This window comes from Macrobrachium nipponense, chromosome 16 (genome assembly GCF_015104395.2).
Source record: "Macrobrachium nipponense isolate FS-2020 chromosome 16, ASM1510439v2, whole genome shotgun sequence".
NCBI lineage: Eukaryota > Metazoa > Arthropoda > Malacostraca > Decapoda > Palaemonidae > Macrobrachium > Macrobrachium nipponense.
This window is the reverse complement of record NC_087209.1, coordinates 22,275,909-22,298,408: the sequence shown is the minus strand read 5'-3', so window position 1 is coordinate 22,298,408 and position 22,500 is coordinate 22,275,909. Positions and strand designations below refer to the sequence as shown.

Below are 22,500 nucleotides of genomic sequence, written 5' to 3'. Positions count from 1 at the left end.
CTCTCTTAGTTTTACACGTTAATTCCCCGTCTACGTTCGACATTAAGTAGACTTTATACTTCAGTACCTCCCATGTTATTTTTATTTAAAATGGTAATATATTTTTTAAAATCAAAGGGGAAAAGCTCCTCATATCCGTGTCAAGATGTAGGAAGAGCAAATGACGCCCAGACAATAGAGAGAAAGGCCGAAAGACAGCCATCAAAAATGAGAGAAACATTTTTCTCTTCCTCCTTCTGCCTTTTGCAAAATGACAGCAGATATTACTCCGGGAGAGAGATATACTTTTTGCAGGATCAGAGGACGCATTATATGCTTTTAAAGTGTTATAATTTCACTTTCAGATTAGGTTCATGTCATCTTCAACTTCGTTGCATTAATCTCATTTCCGCTTCACTTGCAAACATGGTATTTCTCAGCTTTAGCTCCGTGGCATTAATTTCAAAACGAAAGACCATTTTCCTACTTTGAATATGACAGCTTACTTTGCTTCTTGTTTTGTTATTTGGTGAAATTATGAGGAAGAATTACTCGCTTAACCAGCGTAGGGTAAGTTTAGCAAGAATGCCTGGTAAATATGAGAATATATATATTCAAGGAACAAAGGTACCTCTTAAATAGCTCGTCAGTACCCCTGTGTCTCTGAAGATGGTTTACCAAGTATCGGACGCTAAGGAAAGGTGTCTTGAATGTCAATATGCCTTTCATACATGCAATAGAACACCACAGATTGATACAGGCAATATTACTTTAGTAATATGATAAATAAGTGTAAACATTCTTTATTTTCAATGAAATTATTTTATCGAGTTGTTTTCCTTTCCACTAGATGTGTAAAACAAATTTCAAAGTGCTACAACGGCTATGTACCAAAATATCTAAAATTCTTAGTATCCTAAAGCAAAATGATTACATAATCAGTCTTAACATCGGAACGCAATTTTGTCATCTCACGGTGTCAAACATAACACAGTCCTTGCTTACAGAGTGTAATTTGTCCGTCAGCATAATGCCATCTCATTTAGTATAAGTAATTTACTGTACGCTTCACTCTTTACAGCATTTGGCAGGAATTAATCAGTCACTGAGAAGACACCGATACGAGCACAGTTACGTACCCAGAACTTAGTCAGTGGTAGAGAGTGAATTGCATGTCAACTTTTCTTCCTAGATAAAGTCGAAGGAAACTTATTTTCCAAGAAGCCAGACGAATGACACAGAAAACACAGAATAAGGCGAGCAATTCTCCATTTTAGAAGTGAGAGAATAATCAAGCAGGTTCTCTCTCTCTCTCTCTCTCTCTCTCTCTCTCTCTCTCTCTCTCTCTCTCTCTCTCTCCATATTAAAAAGGGAAGTTTAGTAAGCCATGTACAAGACGAAAACAACTTGAAAGAAGTCAGGGTACACAGGGTTGGGAAAACATAATCGCAAACTACCAACTTTCCCCTCTTTCATGGATTTGCCTATTCCCATACTTGAGGCCTCCATCCACTTATTGAGTTAACAAGGTTACCCAGCTCCATTACCACATGTTTGTAGTTAACAAGGTCTTTCCTAACATCACTTCAAAGTTAATGGAGGTCGAGCGTTTCCTAATTTATCGGCGGTTTCGTGGTTTCTCTCTCGCATTTTCTTGTGATTTCCTCCTCTGTAAGGAGGCTAGTCTGGAAACGCTTTCATTCCGTTTCTTCTGTTAATCGTAATGCTTTGTACGAAATATTATTATTATTATTATTTTTATTATTATTATTATTATTATTATTATTATTATTATTATTATTATTATACTTTGATCATAGACCAGATTTTATTTATTGTCGAGGTTTGTGATTTGTATCTGTGACCCTTCACTTATGGGGGTTAGGTAAACATTCGGTATAAATGATTACCTAGCCTGCATAAGCTAGGGAAATGAAAAATACACAAAAACCTTCTAAAGAAAGCGTGCCCTTCCACAGTTTCCGAAATAGCATAACATTGTGTCATGCGAAAGCATATGAAGTCTAAAAGATAGAGAAAATAAAAAGGAATTTCGTCCCAACGATTTGTGTGTGTTTTCCGCTTATCAACTCTCTTGTAGGTCTTCCTTTTATATTAAGTCCAAAAGTACAATTAACCCTCGCATGCTTACTCGGTTTTACCTTCATCATTATAACTGCTTTTAATCACTAGGTAACTTCTTTAACGGAGTCGAGACCATTTCTCATACAGTAGACTTAAAAGCCTGAATGTAAATAAACCTAACATATGGCGATACCTATATATCTTGAAAGACTTTTTTTTTTTCTTACATTACAATAGCTGGTAATGTATAGCTCGTAAATATTCTGCTTCATTATGGCAGCGTTGTTGTCAGTGTGTAATGGCCCGGGAATAATAGAAAAAAAAGAGCGAGACTAGAGGGAAAAATAGATAAGCGTTACAAGAGAGAGAATATGGAGGAGGAGAATGAGAGGTAGATAAGGAATGCCCCGAGAGACAGATAGGAGTTAAAGTAGAATGCCAATGTCCTGAGAGAAACGAAGGAGAACAGGATAAAGAGGGATGCTCAGAGAGAGAGAGAGAGAGAGAGAACTAAAAATAAAAGTGCTATCCACACCAAAGTCTTTGGCGGATTTTTTCTCTTTTTATTCTTGTAGTTGTTTTATCCTTCTCTTATTGGAAGAGATTTATAGGTATTAATCCTCCGAGAGTTATCCTTTAGACCTGCCATAATAACCGTGGAAAATTGGTGATATTTGTCTCGTGAAAGGCTCTGTTTTCGTTGCAAGTTTCTGTGTATTTTACTTCTTTTTTATATATAGTTGTGGTGAATGATGTCTCATCACCATTCTTTTTTTATTTTGATATTTTCGGAAGATTTGACTTCAAATTATACAAAAGTTGGCAGCGCAGGCAATTTGAATTTTGAAACGTGTATTAAATGTTATTACTTTAGAAATTACTTATACAGTTTGTGAGTAATTACATTAAACACTACAACTGTTGACTGTCGTCTATGAGCGCTCATCTTCAGAGACCCCCAAAAATATCCAGGGAACATTCTCTTTCATTCTAAGTAAATATTATTATATCCATTTCCTTTCGCTACCGTGCAACGGTGCGGTCATATTTCCCCCCTCTGTTTACTACAGAGGGAATAATTCGAATATTTACGCCAAAAAAGATACACGGCCGGAGAAAATGATTCCCGAAAGGCTGTAATTTCAGCAACGTCGTGATAGCGCAAAACCTAACAAAGGATAAGTCTACGGTTTAGAAACCCGGGTTTGAATATATACGCAAAAGTCGCGGTTGGGGGAAAATGAATACTAAAGAAAAAAAAAATTGTCATTTCGGCAACGATGGGACGACACGGCATCTGACAAAGAAAGAAAGAAGTAGATGAATGGTTGGATAGAGGGAGGCGGCAGCTAACGAAGAAAGAGATGTTCAAATGGATGGAAAGATGTGAATGCGTTGTATTTGATGGACACATATTTGCTGGGTTTTGTTGGTTTGTTGTTTTTGTGGGCGTTTACATTCCTCAAGAGTTCCTCAAGGCGTTTCTCGTTCCTAGAATTGTCTTCAGTCGATTCTACTGTAAGATGTTTATCATATGGAGTAATCTACACAACCGGTGATGTACCTATAATACGTTTATACTTTTTAAGTTCACCGAAGACAAGCTTAAAATACAAATGTTCGCAATATGACAATCATTTAGTTATCAAAATTAGTTATCAAAAGTTGAAGGTAATCCATACATCTATTAGCGTAGGATTCCCTAGATATTACTGAATGTCTTAAAACACGAGGAACTTTAAGTTGCTACAGTTTATGGATATGTATATATATATATATATATATATATATATATATATATATACATATATATATATATACATATATATATATGTATATATATATACATATAAATATATATATATATAATGTTATATATATATATATGTATATATATATATTGGACACTATATATATATATATATATATATATATATATATATATATATATATATTGGACACTATATATATATATAATATATATATATATATATATATATATATATATATATATATATATATATATATAGTGTCCAATAAGTGACCAAATCGGTCACTTAGCTAGAAAAATAATAGAGCCAATTTTCAAATGGCCTGGAGTAACACCCACCCGGCCCTCCCGCCCACACCCCCCCCCCCCCTCCCACGGATATATATAAGAAGAAGGATCACTGCGCGTTCTTCGGGTGAAACCCCATCATTATTCAAGGGAGGTTTTCCTTTCCTCCGACGGCGCTGGTTGAAACGGCATCGGCTCTGCGTCATCCCCCAAATGGGGTAAACAAAGATCTCCTTGGAGAATTTGAGAATGTCTCGCCAATATTCTTATTTTTTCCTTTCCTGTTGTTGCACACTCCCCTCCCAACCCCCCAACCCCCAACCCTCCCTGCCACCACCAGTCTCAGTTTTCCTGGAAAGTAGAACCGCTGAGATCGTGTATCTGGGGACTCTCTCTCTCTCTCTCTCTCTCTCTCTCTCTCTCTCTCTCTCTCTCTCTCTCTCTCTCTTTGCCGTTACTTCCTCCTCCTTCCTCCTTCGCTGACGTCATGTAGATATATGATCCGTTGATCCCCTGACTCATAATGACCGATGATAATTACCCCCGCCCCCTTTCCATCAGTGTATGTGGAGACCCCAAAAAGAAATAGACTTTATTTTTAAAGGAAACATTGTCGGAAAATGACACGCAAACGCTTCCAAGTTTTTTTATTATTATTATGGAATTATGGATTTTCTCCCTTTTTTCTCTCTCTCTCTCTGCTGAGTGGTTTGTCAAGGCATTTATGGTGTTACCCCCGCAGGAATTTATTAGATGTTTAACCATTCTTTTTAGTTTTACGTAATCTTGTCTGTTTTTATGTAACCACCTGATATTTGTGGCGCATTCTAACACAGTAAGATTTTATAACTAAACCGTAATTCACAAAGGGTTGTAATCCGTAGGGGGTAGTTCCGTCAGTGAAACTCATGCGGTGCACTGTAGGCATTACTTATGGTTTTTTGCAGCGTGCTTTCGGCTCCCTAGCTGCAACCAGTTTCATTCCTTTTACTGTACCTCCTTTCATATTCTCTTTCTTCATCCTACTTTCCACCCTCTCCCAACAGTTAATTCATAGTGCAACTGCTTTGAGGTTTTCCTCCTGTTACACCTTTCAAACCTTTTACTGTCAATTTCCATTTCAGCGCCGAATGACCTCATAGGTCCCAGTACTTGGCCTTCGGCCTAAATTTTATATTCAACTCAACTCAACAAAGGGTTGTAGACTAAGAAGACCCTTCATACATATATAAACGAGCTTTTAGGACCAAATGACACTCATTTAAACAAATTAAACAAAGGCAACTCCCTTACCTCTCTTTGCTGCTTATCATTCTGCATGAGCTAAAAATGCAAACTAGGCTAATGAATCCTCGTAGATACAAAAATATACTTTTTATTTCCCAAATTAGCTAAACATTAAATGGTACAAAATTAATATAAAATGGAGTTAAAAGAATAAAGTCTGACCCCCACAAAACAAACCGTAAACTGTCATTCTCCTCTCCTGAACTAAGTTTAAGTAAACTCTTCCCCTAAATCTCACTGTCTGATTAATTACGCCATTTAAATTGTCATTTAAGTCTTTAGAGAACCCATTCTCTTATATGGTGCCATGAACCCTTCTTGCGATGGGTGTCCTCGAACCTTCTCCAATGTGTGTTCTATATCACGACACAAGTAATCAAAGAGTGTCCCCTCTTCTTTTGCATCTCTTAGCGTTAGCGCCCATACACCACACGCTACGAACACACACACACACGGACACGCCTTTCGGAGTGCCATAGCAACCGAGCGCGCCGCATGACCCAATCATGTGATCTCTGAAAATGTCGTCAACCTTCAGACCGCATGGTCACCAATTCTAACTGTTTTTCATTTCAGCACTCTTCGAGAAGCCAAGCGCTTGTCACTAAGCGTTCCTGTCTCTAACCGGAAAACGCTGAGATTAACAATTCACCACCTCACCTACTTTTAAGATGGCTCGGCCACCTATGTCATTTGTGCACTCCCATCGCACACCACATCAGCAACTGGTATAAACTGGTTCATAATGTTTGCAAGATAGCCCCTATAACACATATGTCGACTATCACTATGGATACCATAACCGCAATCACTGGAATTGTGTAGCGTTCGCCGAAGAAAAATTCATCCGTCTCTAAGATAGGCGGAACTTGAACCGCCTCGTGGGTTCATGTAAGTGTTTCACAAACACCTTTGTCGAATAGTTGTAGACCCAGGCTAGGCACGTGAACCATCTCCAAACAATTCAGCATGCGCCATTATTCAGCGTCTGCGACCCCTGTAAGTGTATCCAACAACCCCTCATCTCCGAACTGTAGATTCAACGTCTTCCAATGGAGGAATCGTAACCACCACCTCGTTGTCAAGAAAATATCCCGTGACTTCCATACAAGTGCGTCTCGCACCCGCCTCGTAGAAAATTGTAGACTCCTGATGTGTCCCAGAACATATCCTGAGACGATCCACCGACGACATCTCGTCCATTGCAAAGGCGATCCATAACATCGCCACTCATGTGTAGATTCTACCTCTGGTACTGTAGAACCAAGCTGTTCCCGTCGTCACCATCACGTGAAGATGGAAATTCTCTAAAGTCATCGTGTGTCCGTATTTGAAAAGTCTACATGATCATAGAATAACTAAAGTCTTGCTTTACCACACAAATCTGTCATTAACTAATATACCCAATCTCATAGTCAGTTATTAAAAATTTCTCACTAAACAAAATATGATCTTTACCCACTGAATCCTCACAAGTAATCCTATATCTGACAAATATACTATCAAAAAACCCCCCACAATGTCTATACAGCAAAACCCCTGTACTGTTTATAATTAACCTCCATGAAATATAATGCCGAATACCCCTTCTATCTGACACATATACACTGATAAATTATACCTCCTGTCTATAATAGAAATGCTATGTAAAGCTTAACCCCGATTACGAACATCCCTCGTAGGAAAAGAAAAAAAAATAATAATAACTGAACTTTCCCCATTACAAAATGTACACGGAGAGAAAAAAATCATATATATAATCCAGTGATTTCCCCCATAAACGCAGTATGTATTGTTACGGAATTTGCTGCCGCAACATATCCCATCGACCGGAATTGACCCCTTACATACATCCCCATGGAATGTCATAATCGACATCTCTGAAAACAGTGCAAATCTCCGAGTAATCAACTCCGAAAGGAAAAATCAGCAACCGGTCTCATCACAGCATTATCAGCATTAATCCACCTGTGAATACCTCATGTGCTCAAATCGCACTATAGATTTGTCTAGTCAGACTTGCAACCTCAGAAATCGTTATTCTCCAAATGGCCCAAAAATTCTATACTGATACTATATAACCATATTCCACAAAATTATCCCTAGGACATCCACAAAGGTACCCAAAAAAGTTTTCCTTGAAAACAACTCATTCATGATACTGCCACAAGTATATAAAACCGCATAACCACCATTATATACCGCCAAATATAACTACTAGTGAAATAAAATACAACCTCTTCACAGGGACCCATAAAACCACAATAATCTCCTCTTGGTTCATAAAACCACAGATCACTGCCAAAAAATTATAACCACAAAAAAAATCCACGCCAAAGATTATAGCCAAAAAAAAAAAATTCAGCCCCAAAAATCCACCACCCAAAAAGCAGCAAAAATTCAGCCCCAATAAACCCATACACACAGGAACCACCACGGGCTTGTCATAATATTTCTCAGCTTAACAGAAATTTGCCATAATTTCAACCCAATTTTTCACGTGAAATAATTACCTCTAATTCTCACACCAAAACGCCGCAGTTTGTGCATAATAAGAAAAATAGTAGAAGAAATGAAAGAGAAAAAAAACATTAAACCCATTTCACCATCAATTTGCATATATCAGTTTTGATATGTGTTAATTTCGACCGACCTGTTTTTTCCTCTAAGACTACAAATCTGTTTCCAGTCTTTTCCTCAACGACTCTAAACGGACCCTCAAATTTCGGACCAAATTTGTAACTTAGTTCATTTCTCACGTTGATTTTCAGAAATACCTTGTCTCCAACATTGATCTTAGGATCAGATGTTCTGCTATTACTTCTTTCTACCATTTCTCGAGTCGTGGCCTCGAGATTACAGCTGAGACAAGCATGTCTCTCTCTCGCTGTAGATATTAATGCTTCGATTGTATCTTCCCCAAGATAAGGTATAGTTAACAGATCGAATGTGCCTCGTGCTGGGCAACCAAACAAAGCTTCAAATGGAGATATTTTAATGGAATCACTAACCACAGTGTTAATATTGTCTAACATCACTATATCTGTCCCAGTTTTTATCATTACCTCCTACAGTCTTCCTGAGAGCTTCGAGCACTTTCCTGTTTGCTCGTTCACACAACCCATTAGCTTCAGGTCTGTATGGAATAATTGTTACTTTCTGTATCCCCATGACTTCCGCGAAACATTCTAAAGTTTTGTTTACAAATTCTCTGCCATTGTCAGTCAATAAAACCTCGGGTGAGCCATATCTGCAAATGATACCATTGAAAAATGCTATAGCTACTTCTTCAGCTGTTTTATGCTTAAGTGGAAAAATTTCTATTATTACTCACAAAAAAAAAGTTTATTTATTCGCATATCTAGATTCACAAAAAATTTCTAGGATATCCATATGTATTCTCTGAAAAGTTCTAATTGGTATCGGATACGACCTTAATTTGCATGAAGTTATCCTTGCAGGTTTGCATGCATTGCATACTGTACAGTTTTTCACAAAATTTTCCTCATCTTTCCCCATGTTTTTCCAAATATATTTAGCACACACCTCATTATACGTTTTTTCTATCCCCAACTGCGGACTACCAAACCTGCAGTGTACTATATCCAAAACCACTGGAATTAGGACTTTCGAAATTACGATGTGTCGTGTCTCCTTTACTTTCACTGGTGCTCAATTTACATTTAATTTTCCTGACCAATAGATTACCTTCTAACTCTAAACCCAAAAAGGTAACTTATAACGTTTCCTGACTAATTCCCCTCTAAGAAACGCTTTTGCGTCTGCCAGAATTTCATCTTCATCCTGCCTTTGCTCTATGAGACTCGCTAGTGACTAGCGCAACTTGAAATCCTTCCATGTCATAAAAACTTCTACTAAGGGCGTCCTCTACTACAGGTAACCTTAATAAAAACGTTTTTTTTTTTCCTGGAAACCTAATTTTCCCCCCCTCTTAAGGAAAAAAAAACACTTTTTTTTTGGCCCGTTCCCCCTTGGCCCCCAAGAAAATAATTTTTTTTCCCCCCCAAATTTCATTCCCTGCCCCCCCCCCCCTTTTTTTTGGCCCTTTTCTAATGAGACTCGCTAGTGACTAGTGCAACTTGAAATCCTTCCCTGTCATAAAAACTTCTACTAAGGGCGTCCGCTACTACATTTAATTTGCCTTCTATATATTTGAGCTTTGCATCGAAATCTCTGATAGTTAGAAACCATCGAGCTCTTTTAGGCGACAAATCGGGCTTATTAAAAAGATCCAATAATGGCTTGTGGTCTGTAAGGACTTCTACTTTATTCCCCATCAGTAGCATTTTAAAATGAACCAAACTTGATACTATTGCAAAGGCTTCTTTATCTATGGTAGCCATTGATCTCTCATTGCTGCCCTTTGTCCTAAACTTCCTGCTATAAAAGGCTATGGGATTGAATTTCCCATCAAACTTTTGCATAAGGCAAGCACCTAAACCATCCTGACTGGCATCAGTCACTAATGTGAATGGTTTGCTGAAATCTGGAAATTTCAGAACTGGGGGATTCATTAATGTGTCCTTAAGTTTTGAAAACTTTCAGTCTGGGGTTTCCCATATTGAAATTGAACGTCTTCCCGCAATATATCTGTTAGGGGAGCTACTATGTTAGAAGACTTTCACAAACCTACGAAAGAAACCAGTGATACCCAGGAATAACTTAATTTCTTTCTTTGATCTGGGGGTGCGAAAATTCGCTATTGCTTTGACTTTATCGTTGTTTACTCTAACCCCTTCCTTGGATATGACGTGGCCCAAATATGTGATTTGCTTTTTCAAGTACGAACACTTAGCTAGCTTAATTTTCAATCTTGCTAATCTAAGCCTCCTTAGTACTTCCGTAAGCACTTCCAGGTGTTGCACGATTGTGTCTGTTGCGACTAAAATATCATCCATGTATACAAAACCATTTTTACCCAATAACCCGTGCAAAACTGTGTTCACCAACCTGGTAAAAGTCATCGGAATGCCCGATAAACCGAACGGTATTCGCGTAAATTCATAGTGTCCCTTGGGCACTGCAAAAGTCGTATATTCCTTACTACTCTCACTAACAGGGACCTGCAGAAAACCCTGCGCTAAATCAATTGAGCTATAAATATTATGTCCCCCGATTTCTACAAAAAGATCTGGTATGCACGCGACTGGATAACAGTCAGGGATTGTTTTTTTCATTTAAACGTCTAAAATCGATGCATACACGGACAGAACCGTCCTTCTTAGGCACTGCTAACAGAGGAAAGTTGTATGGAGACACACTAGGCCTAATGATCCTTCCTCTTCCAATTTAATGACCTCTTTCTCTACTTGTTCTCTGATTTTGAAAGGTATGCGGTATGCAGGGATATAAATAGGTTTTTGTGCCCATTTTTTCTTCCCTAAAAAGTTTTTTTACCTACCTTATGTTCTAACACATTAGTCAATCCTAGTTTATCACCTTGTAAGGCTACTGTATCCCCAAATTCTGCCAAGAGCTCGCTTACCGCTTCAACATGCTCACTATAATCCGCATTAGCTAAATGTTCTCTAAATATTCGCTTCTTTGATTGCATTTCTGCCTCTGAAAACTCAGATTTCCCCTCTACAATAGCCACTGAACCACTGTCATTACTCCAATCTTGGAGATCTACCACATATGTATTCCTTTGGTATTTCCTAACTGTATCATTACAGTTCAATAATTCTAACCATGTAACACCAGTGTTTGATACACTGTTTCACTGATGCCGTGCTAATAAACCCTTAGTTTCTCACTACCCTCAACTACACACACTTCCGCGGGTTTTCTCCCTCCCCTCAACTTGGCTTTTACCATAGTCTTTGAACCTGGCATTAACACAACATCCTCTGATAAAACACCTTCATATTTATGGTTAGTACCTCCCCATTCCACGATCCCATAAACATCACCACCTGTGGTTCTCATTACATCCACCCCATTGTTAGTATCAGTAATAATATCAATATTAGTATCAGTATCACCACCCATAATGCCATTGTCACATTTACCAAAATTGTTACCACCGTGGCCCCCAATATCTCGCATAACATCACCGCAGTTATTCCCGTATCATCAGTGTGGGTTTTGATATTACTACTCCCCATATCCCCAGTATCATCACCATTAGCACCGCCAAACACATCCCCTTTTTCAATAATCTCCATATCCTCAGTTCTAATCACGTCCTCAGAAGGAAGAAAAACACCAGGTATTCCAACCGTTATACCATTAACACCCGCATGGATCGAAATCTCGTGTCTCCTACATGCAGAATGACCCAGCAAAAGTCTGTGGCCCAACACAACCCCTTTTATAACCAAAAATGGTTCTATTAACACTATCACCGAGAGTAAACTGTATTCGAACACAACCCAGGGTTTTTAATCTATGGGCTTGCACATCACACACCGTCTCCGTTGAGGGTTTCAAAGGGTAATGGGAGAACATGGATTGATACAAATTGTGATCCATCAAGTTGATACTTGCACCAGTATCAATAAATACTGGGATATCAACGTCCTCCACTGTTGCATAAACTATAGGCCTGGGCTTTGGGGCGTCCCCCACGAGACCACAATGGCACGAACAAATCATCTGTACCCTTTTTGTTGATCGGCCTTCCAAAAATTTCGCCGATCCCTTTGCCCTCTTAAGTGATCTGCCTGGTGTTAGTGACATTCGTTCTTTTGATTCCTTCTCTGGTGTTAGTGACATTCGTTCTGTAGATTCCATCTCTGGTATTAGTGACATTCGTTATGTTGATTCCTTCTGTGGCATTAGTGACATTCGTTAAGAAAAAATGCAGTCCGCCAAAGCAGCAAATTTCGCGTATTTAAATTTCTACTCGTTTTTTTTATGCTCTCGTTAATGTACGCTAATCAAAAAGTCCGCGTCTACCGCATGCAGTCGTCGGCCGCTTATTAGTACCTTTTGCTCGTAAACGCTAAAATAAAATTTGGACAGTCCTTTCCTCTTGTGAAACGCCATTTTGGAACGACAAAACTTCAAAATGAAAAATACAGATCCTAATCTGCTCTGCCAGTTTGCTCTGCAGATAAAAGAAAAAAAAAATTATTTGGGGCTTTTACATGGTTGACGTGGAAGATAAGGGAAAAATTAAATGGACACATTAATTCACACACAGAGACATGCACGCGAGCCAAACGCACACGCTCTCATATCTACACATGTATACGCACATGTGAGAGGACGTCAGAAGCTTTCTATTGCACGTGGTCCTAATTGTGCCTTAAAGTCAAATCAGTAGGAGACCTGGTATTTTTCTTTTTATATGTAAATCATTCTTAAACTTTGGTATTTTCAATAAGTCTTTCTCAGATAATTAGAGGGTAAAGTCTTTAAAATGATCGATTGTGTTGGTAGTAAGTAAGAAACTCTCTCTCTCTCTCTCTCTCTCTCTCTCTCTCTCTCTCTCTCTCTCTCTCTCTCTCAGTCAGGGTAGCGCAGTATTAAAGTTATTAGCATCGAAGTAATTCTATATCTTAGTGATGTTAGCAAAAGTATATGTTGAAAATGTAATATATTAAATATATCGTATTATAACTTATGTGTTAACAATATTATCAATAAAGCATTCAAGAAATGTTGATTTTTTTTATAATAGTTTATCATTAGTAATGTTCCCAATATTAGCAGCAGCATAAATGAGCATAGTAATATAGTAATAATATAATATTCTCAGTAGCGTATAACCGCAGTGTTACTGAAGTCATTAGGGGCGGAGGCGGAAGCATAGGAGGAATGAGAGAAAGCAGTAGAGGCGTGAAAGGGAAGATGTAACCTTCCTCTATTGATTCAGCCTTGACCCTAAGGGAAGGAAGCACTCCCTTCGAAAGCTGAGTACCGATATATTTAATTATAGCGGGTGAGGCGTAACACAATGTTTGTTCTGGGTGGATAGCAAAATTTTTTTTATATTATTTATGGTTGGTGAAACATTAGGTTTGTTTGGTTAAGTGTTTCTCAGATATCTGATTATAAAAGATAAAGCATAGCTCGAGATTTGATTATTCCAGATGAAACATAATTTGATACCTAATTGCTACAGGTTAACTATGATTTTATATTTGATTACGTCTTAGGCGTAACTTGATATTTAACTATTATTGGAGAAGCATAACTTTATGGTTAATAAAGCGACTGAAATAATAAGCCTTCAAGCTGATGACTGCATTTGAAAGTCATTTAGAATTTTGCTTTTCTTTTCTTCAATTCTCGACGGATTCTATGAATTAGTCGGTATAACGAAATGATTCAAAGAGACTCCAGGATTGAAATAATATTGTCAGATGAAGCCTTTCTCTTGGCATTGATTTTTGACGCCACATGTGCGATGCATTGAAAGGGGCACGAAATTCATCGGTAATTTTATATTTTCCTTGTTTTCAATATTCATGAAACGCGGAATGAACTTTAAAGTGCCCTCGATTGCCCTCGCTTATGACCTGAATGCCAATCTCGTAATACACCTGAAAACAGGTAGAAACGATGACAAATTTAATGATGCTTCCTCGTCCATCATATCTTGGATAACGGGCCATTTCTGAATGAAACGGTGAAGTATTTCATTCAAGTATTTCATTTCCATTAATCCCACGGTTTCAGCAACGACGGTCTCTCTCAGGCATCATCTGTTCGCTTAAGCCGATCAAACCGTCCTTATCCGGCTGCCCTCACTTGACCAAACTTAATGGACAGTTAAATTTGACGGATACCACTGTATGGTTCCGATGATCCCTTGATTGACAGGCAGTTTGAGTATTTCATGATTTGGAGATAGACGGATATTGCCATGAGACGTAAGCTTTATTATGGTGAAAGCTTGATACTGTACGAAGCATTTGAGAGTTCACGGCCAAATATATAATGATTGTAGGCTGCACGTACAAACGTTCCTTTTTATGTGCTGATGGCCGGGAAGAAGTCTACTTCTCTGTACGTAAGAAAGAACTAAATGATGCTGCGAGTAGGCTTGTTGCCAAAAATGACACAGACTGGCGTCTCAGATCGAGGAAAATAATAATTTCGTTTCTCAGAAATAGAAATGGACGATGCATTAACTGTGAATCACGAGTCACTATATATCCACTGAAAGAGGCAGAGAAAAAAGTCATTGGAAGAGAACCCGAGGTGAAGTTCATTTCTGAAACAAAAGGGATCTTTGCCGAATAAAAGGTCTTCCATTGGAAGACAATTCGAGTAAAAATTAATCAGTTGGCTTATTATTAACAGAAATATTGCTTCATTTAAGAATCTCAGCGTCAATGACCTAGGTATTTGTGACGAAAGATACAATTAAGGAATTATATATCGTATTTGTCTGTGCTTTAAATGCGCAATATTTCCTTATTCTTTATCTTTCTTACCATTCATCCACATGTGCCCAACTAACTTGAATTCCTACTTCTTTTCACTCTGTTTGCATAATTCTTCAGCTCTCACTTCTGAGCTGAGGAGCAAACAGAAAATGTTAGCAGGTAAGTTTGGTTAAGAGATTTAAGAGACATCAAATTTTGGCTTTATCTCTGTTGGCTTTACATTCACACGCTAAATAAAGGAAGAAAATGTTAGAATATCTCAAAGTTTTAATTCTATACAAAGTATTTTAACTCATAGTAATTCAAAGTGAGGGTGTCTGTCTGCAAAGGAAGAGAGAGCGCGATTGATAAATAATTAAAATGCCAACTATGCGCTGTGAAACTTGTTGACGCCGTAACTATTTGGGTATGAAATTGCCCCACAGACTCCTTTTTGATCAGTCGTCGATAGATTCACGATGAACTTTGGTGAAGAGCGAACGATATAATCGCAGGCAGAAGGGCAGGGCCAGACTGGGAAGTTGTTAGCTTATCTCGGCAAAGGAATCGCTGTCGCGTTTTTGCTCACTGCATAGCTAAACATCACCGTCTTTGATTTTACTCTCCGCTGGACATTCAACCCCTCATTTGCAATTGCGTTCTACACGCCTCATGATCAGCTCCCCAACCCTGAGCAAGGGCTCCTTCCTATGAGCCAGCTTCATAAAAGGATGGATCCATCTGCACCCAACCTGGCTGACTTTTCTACTTTCCCTTAAGCAAACACCCAGGTAATTATCTATTGTTGACTTTCAATGTTTGGGCCGATATTGGTCTAAAGGGAAGTTAGGTGGGGTAGGAGAGAGACCTTATGGGAGATTTGCTTACCTGGTGGAGTGCCCTTCAGACCCAACCTCACTCCGCGCAGTCGATAATCTCGAAAGAATCTATTGAGGCTCTCCAGGTGGTTATGGCGTCAGAAGAATAGGTGATTGCTTAATTCAGCTTTTGGCTTATTTTTCTTTTTATAGCGTTGTTGTTTTAGCTGTGCCAGTAATATAATTGATATCGGAATTCCTTGTAGTTATAGTTTTAACATTAATGTGCTTTTATCCTTTTTACTCTTACTACAAAGTCCACGTTGGACGAGTCGATTTCGCGCTCGGCTACCAATCCGGTGGTCCGAAGTTCGATTCTCGGCTCGGCCAACGCGGAACCAGAGGAATTTATTTCTGGTGATAGAAATTTATTTCTCGATATAATGTGGTTCGGATCCCACAATAAGCTGTAGGTCCGTTGATAGGTATCCAATTGGTTCTTAGTTACGTAAAAATATCTAATCCTTCGGGCCAGCCCTAGGAGAGCTGTTAATCAGCTCAGCGGTGGTCTGGTAAAACTAAGATATACTTTTTTACTCTTACTACGAATAAATATTACTTAAAGAAATCGGACTTTTAACGTCATAGAGGAACAGCCTGTGGTGGTCTCCGATGTTTAAGAGAATGGCTGTTTTTATTTTGTTATAAAAAAATGCCAAATAATAAAAGAGGTTGAGTATATTGCCTGTGTGGATGTCCTCAAAAACGTTTATTTTTTTCATTTTTTCAAATAGGAACGTTTCCTCTCAGTATATTAACTGGTACAGAGAGTATTTCCTGAGTTTGTCCTTCGTAGCCTAAATGTCAATTTATTAATTGAATGTTTTCTTAATTAACCATATATACTTAAATAACTGTTATTCAGCTTGTAATCCGATGCCTCGGGTACTTGGTGATTCACAGATACGGAAAAGGAAAGCTGTGTTGTTGAGCCTCCATACTTTACAGTAGTAGTAGTAGTAGTAGTAGTAGTAGGAGTAATAGTAGTAGTCAGAGAGAAATTGACTAACCAGAATGAATTGCATCCACCGTTGACCCACAATTTCCTCCTCCAAGGTATCGATAGCCCCTACTAAGAAGCGCCCCTCTGCCTTGGGAAACATTGCATTAGTGCCCAAAGCCATAGGCAATTTCTATGCAGGATCTGGTCATAAATTGTTGTTTACGATTACAGATCGTTAACTGACATGACCGTTTTCTACTTGGGAGTTTAACCCTTGATTTGCTATGTAAAGAAAGTGAAGTAGGACTGATTTTATATATTATTATAATATATATATATATATATATATATATATAAAAAAATACTATATATATATATATACACGCAAACACACACGTATTATGTATAGCGCGCGAGTGCTTGTGCTTGTAAGTCTGTGTGAGTTAATTGCTACTTTTCAAATGACATTACTGTACTACAAATAGCAAGCCATAGTGCATAAATAACGAATTGGGTATGCCCCGGAGATAATTGGCAATCCAAGGGAATTATATATATATATATATATATATAATATATATATATATATATATATATATATATATATATATGATTATATATATATATATATACATATATATATGTGTGTGTGTGTGTGTATAACTGAATCACGAAAGTTTGGAACGTGATAAATCCATAAATAAAGGTATAAGCCACGAAGGAAAAATAAACAACAGAGTTTCTGCAAGATCTTTCGACTCAAACGTCCTTTACTCAGCAGAGTCGAAAGATCTTGTAGAAACTCCGTTGTTTATTTTTTCTTCGGAGCTTATTATACCTTTATATATATATATGTGTGTGTGTGTGTGTGTGTGTGTGTGTGTATGTATATATATAGTATATATATTTATATATGTATATATATTATATTATATATATGATGTGTATATATACATGAAATTCACTAAAGCACAGACTGACACCATATAGACTTGAAAGCCCTACTATATCTACACAATCTGAGGGAGTAAACTCCCCTAACAGCAATATCGTCGAAACCTACCTACCTACCTACCACCAGCATCCAGCCAGCAGCCGGACTAAGATCCAATTTGCTCGTCCCAGCTATTGGGAGATGTAGCGGGTCCTCGCGGATCATCTTTGGTATGTCTCTGATGGAAAAGTTGATTTGGGTATTAGGACGCCCCCAGAAGGAGAAGGAGGAGGGTGTGAGGGTGGTTTGCAGAGGACATCCCCCTCCTATCCCCACCCCATCTCCCCTCCTCACCCTCACTTTTTTTTTTTTTTTTTTTTTTTTTTTTTTTTTTTTTTTTTTTTTTTTTTGCCGGTGTGTGAAGGAGAACGAGTGAAAAGTGGGAGTTGATATTGATTGCGCAAGAGTAGGTTTGAAAATGGAATTCGTGATTTTAAGCCGATTGATAGATAGGTATATGGAAGGGAGGATACACTTTTTGTACAATGATTGGGTTAAATTTGGAAATCATGATATAAGACAGATAGATAGACTGATAGACCTTCCCTAGGAAGGACGTGGGAATATGAATTGTTTGTACTACAGTAGAATTAAGAATGAAATTGTAAAATCAAGATTGATAAAGGAAATCAAGGTGATTGATAAAGGCCATATAGAGAAATGGCAATAGATATTAATTGTTCTGCAGTGAAGTTTAACGAAACAGTGAAATTAAATAGACTGATAAACAGGTTTAAAGAAAAACGTGTTTTTAAAACAGGTAAAGAAAAACGTGTTTTTAAAAAAATAGCATATTGCATGTTAATAGAACTTAGATCGAATGATAAGATAAAGGGAGTCGGAGGAGTGTGGATTAGAAATAAAAATTAAAATCGGGAAATAAGAGGACGGTATTGATATGCTCCTATAACTTTACAAAGGAAAATATATATAAAAAAAAACAGGAGTGTGGGCGTTGAAAAATATAGAATAAAGTGCCATCAGCTAAAGAAACAAAGTCGGGAAGTTTAAGTGAGATAGATTGTTAGAAGTGGAAACAATTGATTATCTAAGGACAGAGAAAAAGAGAATTTGAGTCAGGTTGAAGAGTGCAAAAATTCAAGACTATTGGAATTGGAAACGTACCAGAAAATTCCGCACCAGTAAAAGAGGAAAGGGAGGTGGGTGATGATGATGCAGATGATTTCTTATCTTTAAATCGACATTGGTAAATCCATCACCAAGAAATATAGTGTATTATTGTAGAATATAAATTATGAATGGCTTCAGTTGTTTTGAACTGAAATGAGCTTGCCGGAACAATTACCGATTGGTGCCTTTGCTGTTGCTATTTTGAGCCATTATTGGCACAAAATGTACCAACACGGAAAACAGCACTGATCATTTACATTCGAAAACGATCAGCGGTACCCATTTTTGTAGTTTTAGAACCTTTGTAACTTACAGTTGAAATCGCACCACAACTTTATGTTATGATTAGACACTTTTTATTAAGAAATCTAATTTTTATTAATAGTTTTTATTAAGAAATCTAATTTATATTGATAATAACAACAAGCACTGCGTATATTTTGTTGGTCTCACTTTAAATTTATCTTAAACTAAACGATATACTACGTCCAACATTTCATCAAGAGCATATTTATTTTTTCCTTTTTATATGTATTCTTTGAAATGGAATTTTCACACTAAATCTAGACCACAGAAGAGCAGCATTCTCGTATGTCATGATACCTCCATCTTTAAGAAATCTTTCTGGAGGTCAACTGCCGTTCGTGGGAGTTGCTGGAGCTAAATTCGGATTTTTTCAAGTTATCGGCCGAGAAACATTTTAGGATAACCAAGAAACGTATGAATTCTATTTACTTACCAGTTAAAAAGATTTTTGTTTTGAATCATTACTGACATTTAATTGAAAATTATTATCGTCTATGATTGATATTAATATGAGAAAATGTATAATTTTATTTGCATTAAGTTGGCAGCAAGATTAGATGATATATTGGTCCCTTGATGCTAAAATCATCATGAACTAAGTGGAATTTTTGTCGTCCACGGTAACTTTCAGTTATTTATAGTGGAAAAATATCCAAGTAATCTTTTACAAAAGCATGAGCAATTCTATAGTTTAATTTCATTTTTTACAAAGTGCAAGATGAGAAGTCGGTATCTCATTGAATGTGGAGTCCTGATTATCTTCTATGTTGTTACTATAAAAACTGTCTGCAATAATCTTCTTTTAGGATTTTTCTGAAGCATTTTCTCATAAATCTGCCGAAATCATTGTTAAATTTTCACCAAGCTTAATCATTTTACAATATGTTTTGCGACAGAGGAGTTACCCGGAGACCTATGAAATATATGCTCAGGGCATATGGTTAAATCGTTTTTAGTACTATTATATGACCCATGTTTATGAAGACCGTCTTATATGCTGTATTCTTGCTTTGGATCGTATTTTTTAAATAATTTATTCGGGTGCCCCTAAGACATACTATTCTCATAGCAATAGGTAGTCAGTTATCTTTAGATATTGATCTGACCTTTAATACTTATCGGTTGTCGTTATATTAGTGAAAACATTATTCCACTTCATTTCTCGAAAATATTATCATCAGAATAGTCTGTAGTAGTAGTAGTAGTAGTAGTAGTAGTAGTAGTAGTAGTAGTAGTAGTAAAGTGCACAAATTCCTACGGAACCTGACAAATCGGTTATGAACTCTCCTAAGCAAGAGCTTAAGATATTGGAATGTTTTGAATTCAAGTTGTCTTTCAAGTTTAAGGTTGTCGAGGGAAGGTTTAATTAGATTCCTGGTCTCCCACTGGGGTTGGATCCACTTCATAAGACGTAATAATTCTGCGCCGTCGAATTGAAAGCTGTTGCATTTGTAAAGCTGGTTGGGGTTAAATATTATGGTCTTGCGTTTTCGTTACTAATTTATGAATGTGATTACTTTCGTTCAAATCTAACAGCGAAAGGTCTTTGCACCTTTGGAAATGTGGGTAATAAACGTTTATTTCTATAGCCTCCCGTCTTACAACAGGCGTTAAGTCTTATTTTGAATAGGTGCCACTCGATCTTTTTCAAAACACTTTTCGTGCATGGAATCGACTCAGTAGCTTGTTGCCCGTCCCCTCGCTCTTTAAGTAAAGAAGATTGTAAATGTCAAGAACGAAAAAATTGCTTCTGCGATATCTATGCCCTTACTATAGGGCAGCTGAAAAAAAAAATCCGAAATTTCTAACATACAAATAATTCTCGTTGAACATTTTGGCTGTACTTCCAATCTTAGAGGTTATATTAACTTACATAACTATTTGAGAGGTTATATTATCTTACATAACTATTTGCTTTATTGTTACATACATCGGTATGGTGTTGGCGTGCCACCTTGGTGGACGCGAGTTCGATTCTCGGGCATTCCACTGAGAGGTGAGAGATGTGTATTTCTGGTGATAGAAGTTCACTCTCGACGTGGTTCGGAAGTCACGTAAAGCGTTGGTCCCGTTGCTGAATAACCACTGGTTCCATGCAACGTAAAAACACCATGCAAACAAACAAACAAACTTCCATATCGTTCAGTCTACACACACAAACGATACACATAACTGAATTGTAATCGAGAAAGTTATCAGCGTTATAAAAGAGTATATTAAGTTTTCAGTGTATTAGAGATATCTACCGGATAATTGATTAATTTGATTCTCATTAAATCGATTCGACTAAAGCATGCTCCACCTCTGTTTAATATCCTGCCAGCATTCGTTGCATTAGATCTTCATGACGAATCAATAGTCGGGTATTGGAATACTGTTTCTAGCATTTCCCACAATCCATTTGCGTATCAGCAATCCTCTTGGTATGTCGTCTTAATGATTATGGTAATTTCGTGATCTGCTTTTATGCGCGTTTATGTGACGTACGTAACATTTAATCTAATGCTCGTGCGTGCAATTACGCTGCATGATTGCTTTCGCCCGTAATTGCAGTAGTCTAGTTTCCTATCTCCTATCACATGGTCCTCGGCCGCCCCTGTCCGCATTGGACGCAATTCCTATTTAAAGGTGAGATAGTGAAGGGGAGTCAAGGAAAAGGAAGTGCATTTGGATGTAATGAGAGAGACAGACAGACAGACAGACAGAGAGAATGCTATATAAAAGATGATTTGATAGGAAATGAAGCGATGAAAGTGGAGAATGAGGCAGTGAGAGAGATGGAGTTGTGAAATAATCGTAAGTATATAAGAAAACAGCAGTGAGATCAAAGCGACGGCGAATCAAGGTCTGTTTTTGTGATAAGGACGTAAAATCTAGATGATCACGTGATTCTAGTAAAACTGAAATCAAAAAGTATTTCACATATGTACATAGGATATGAAGGTCTCGGTATTAACTAACTGGCTTTATTGTCAGCGTCGTAAAGAATGTGACAAGACGAGTCGCAAGCATAGAATTCGCAAGAAACTAGTGAAAAGCAGGGTGGCCGCTACAAATAATCTACAAGGGTAATTCTGGATCTCAGGATGGATTTATGGCTTTATTGTATAATGTGACGTATGTTCTTAATTGCTGATTTATCTTATTGTATAATGTGACGTATGTTCTTAATTGCAGATTTATCTATCAGTTCTTGTATAAGTAGAGTGGTGTTTTACGTTCGTTGTAAATAAAATAAAAACATTTTAAAAAAAACTGTGTGTACTTATGCTCAGTAGGCTGGAGCAAGACATTGATAAAAGCTTAGAAATGGGCAGGATGGTATTAGAAAAGGCATGAGTTGCACAGATCAAATATTTGTGTTCAGGCACATTGGGCAACAGTGTGTGGAATTTACAAATCCCCTTCTGATGACTTCTGTTGATTATCAGAGGGCTTTCGATGCCTTTTGTTGAATACGAGAAAGCATTTGACAAAGTCCACAAACCAATATTATG

At 37.5% G+C, this 22,500-nt stretch overlaps 1 protein-coding gene across 5 annotated transcripts in view; it reads left to right on the top strand.

Annotated features, from left to right (window-relative positions):
* Window positions 1–22,500, top strand: part of LOC135195611 (protein tincar-like) — a 630,442-nt gene that overhangs the window by 580,279 nt on the left and 27,663 nt on the right. The window lies entirely within an intron of this gene.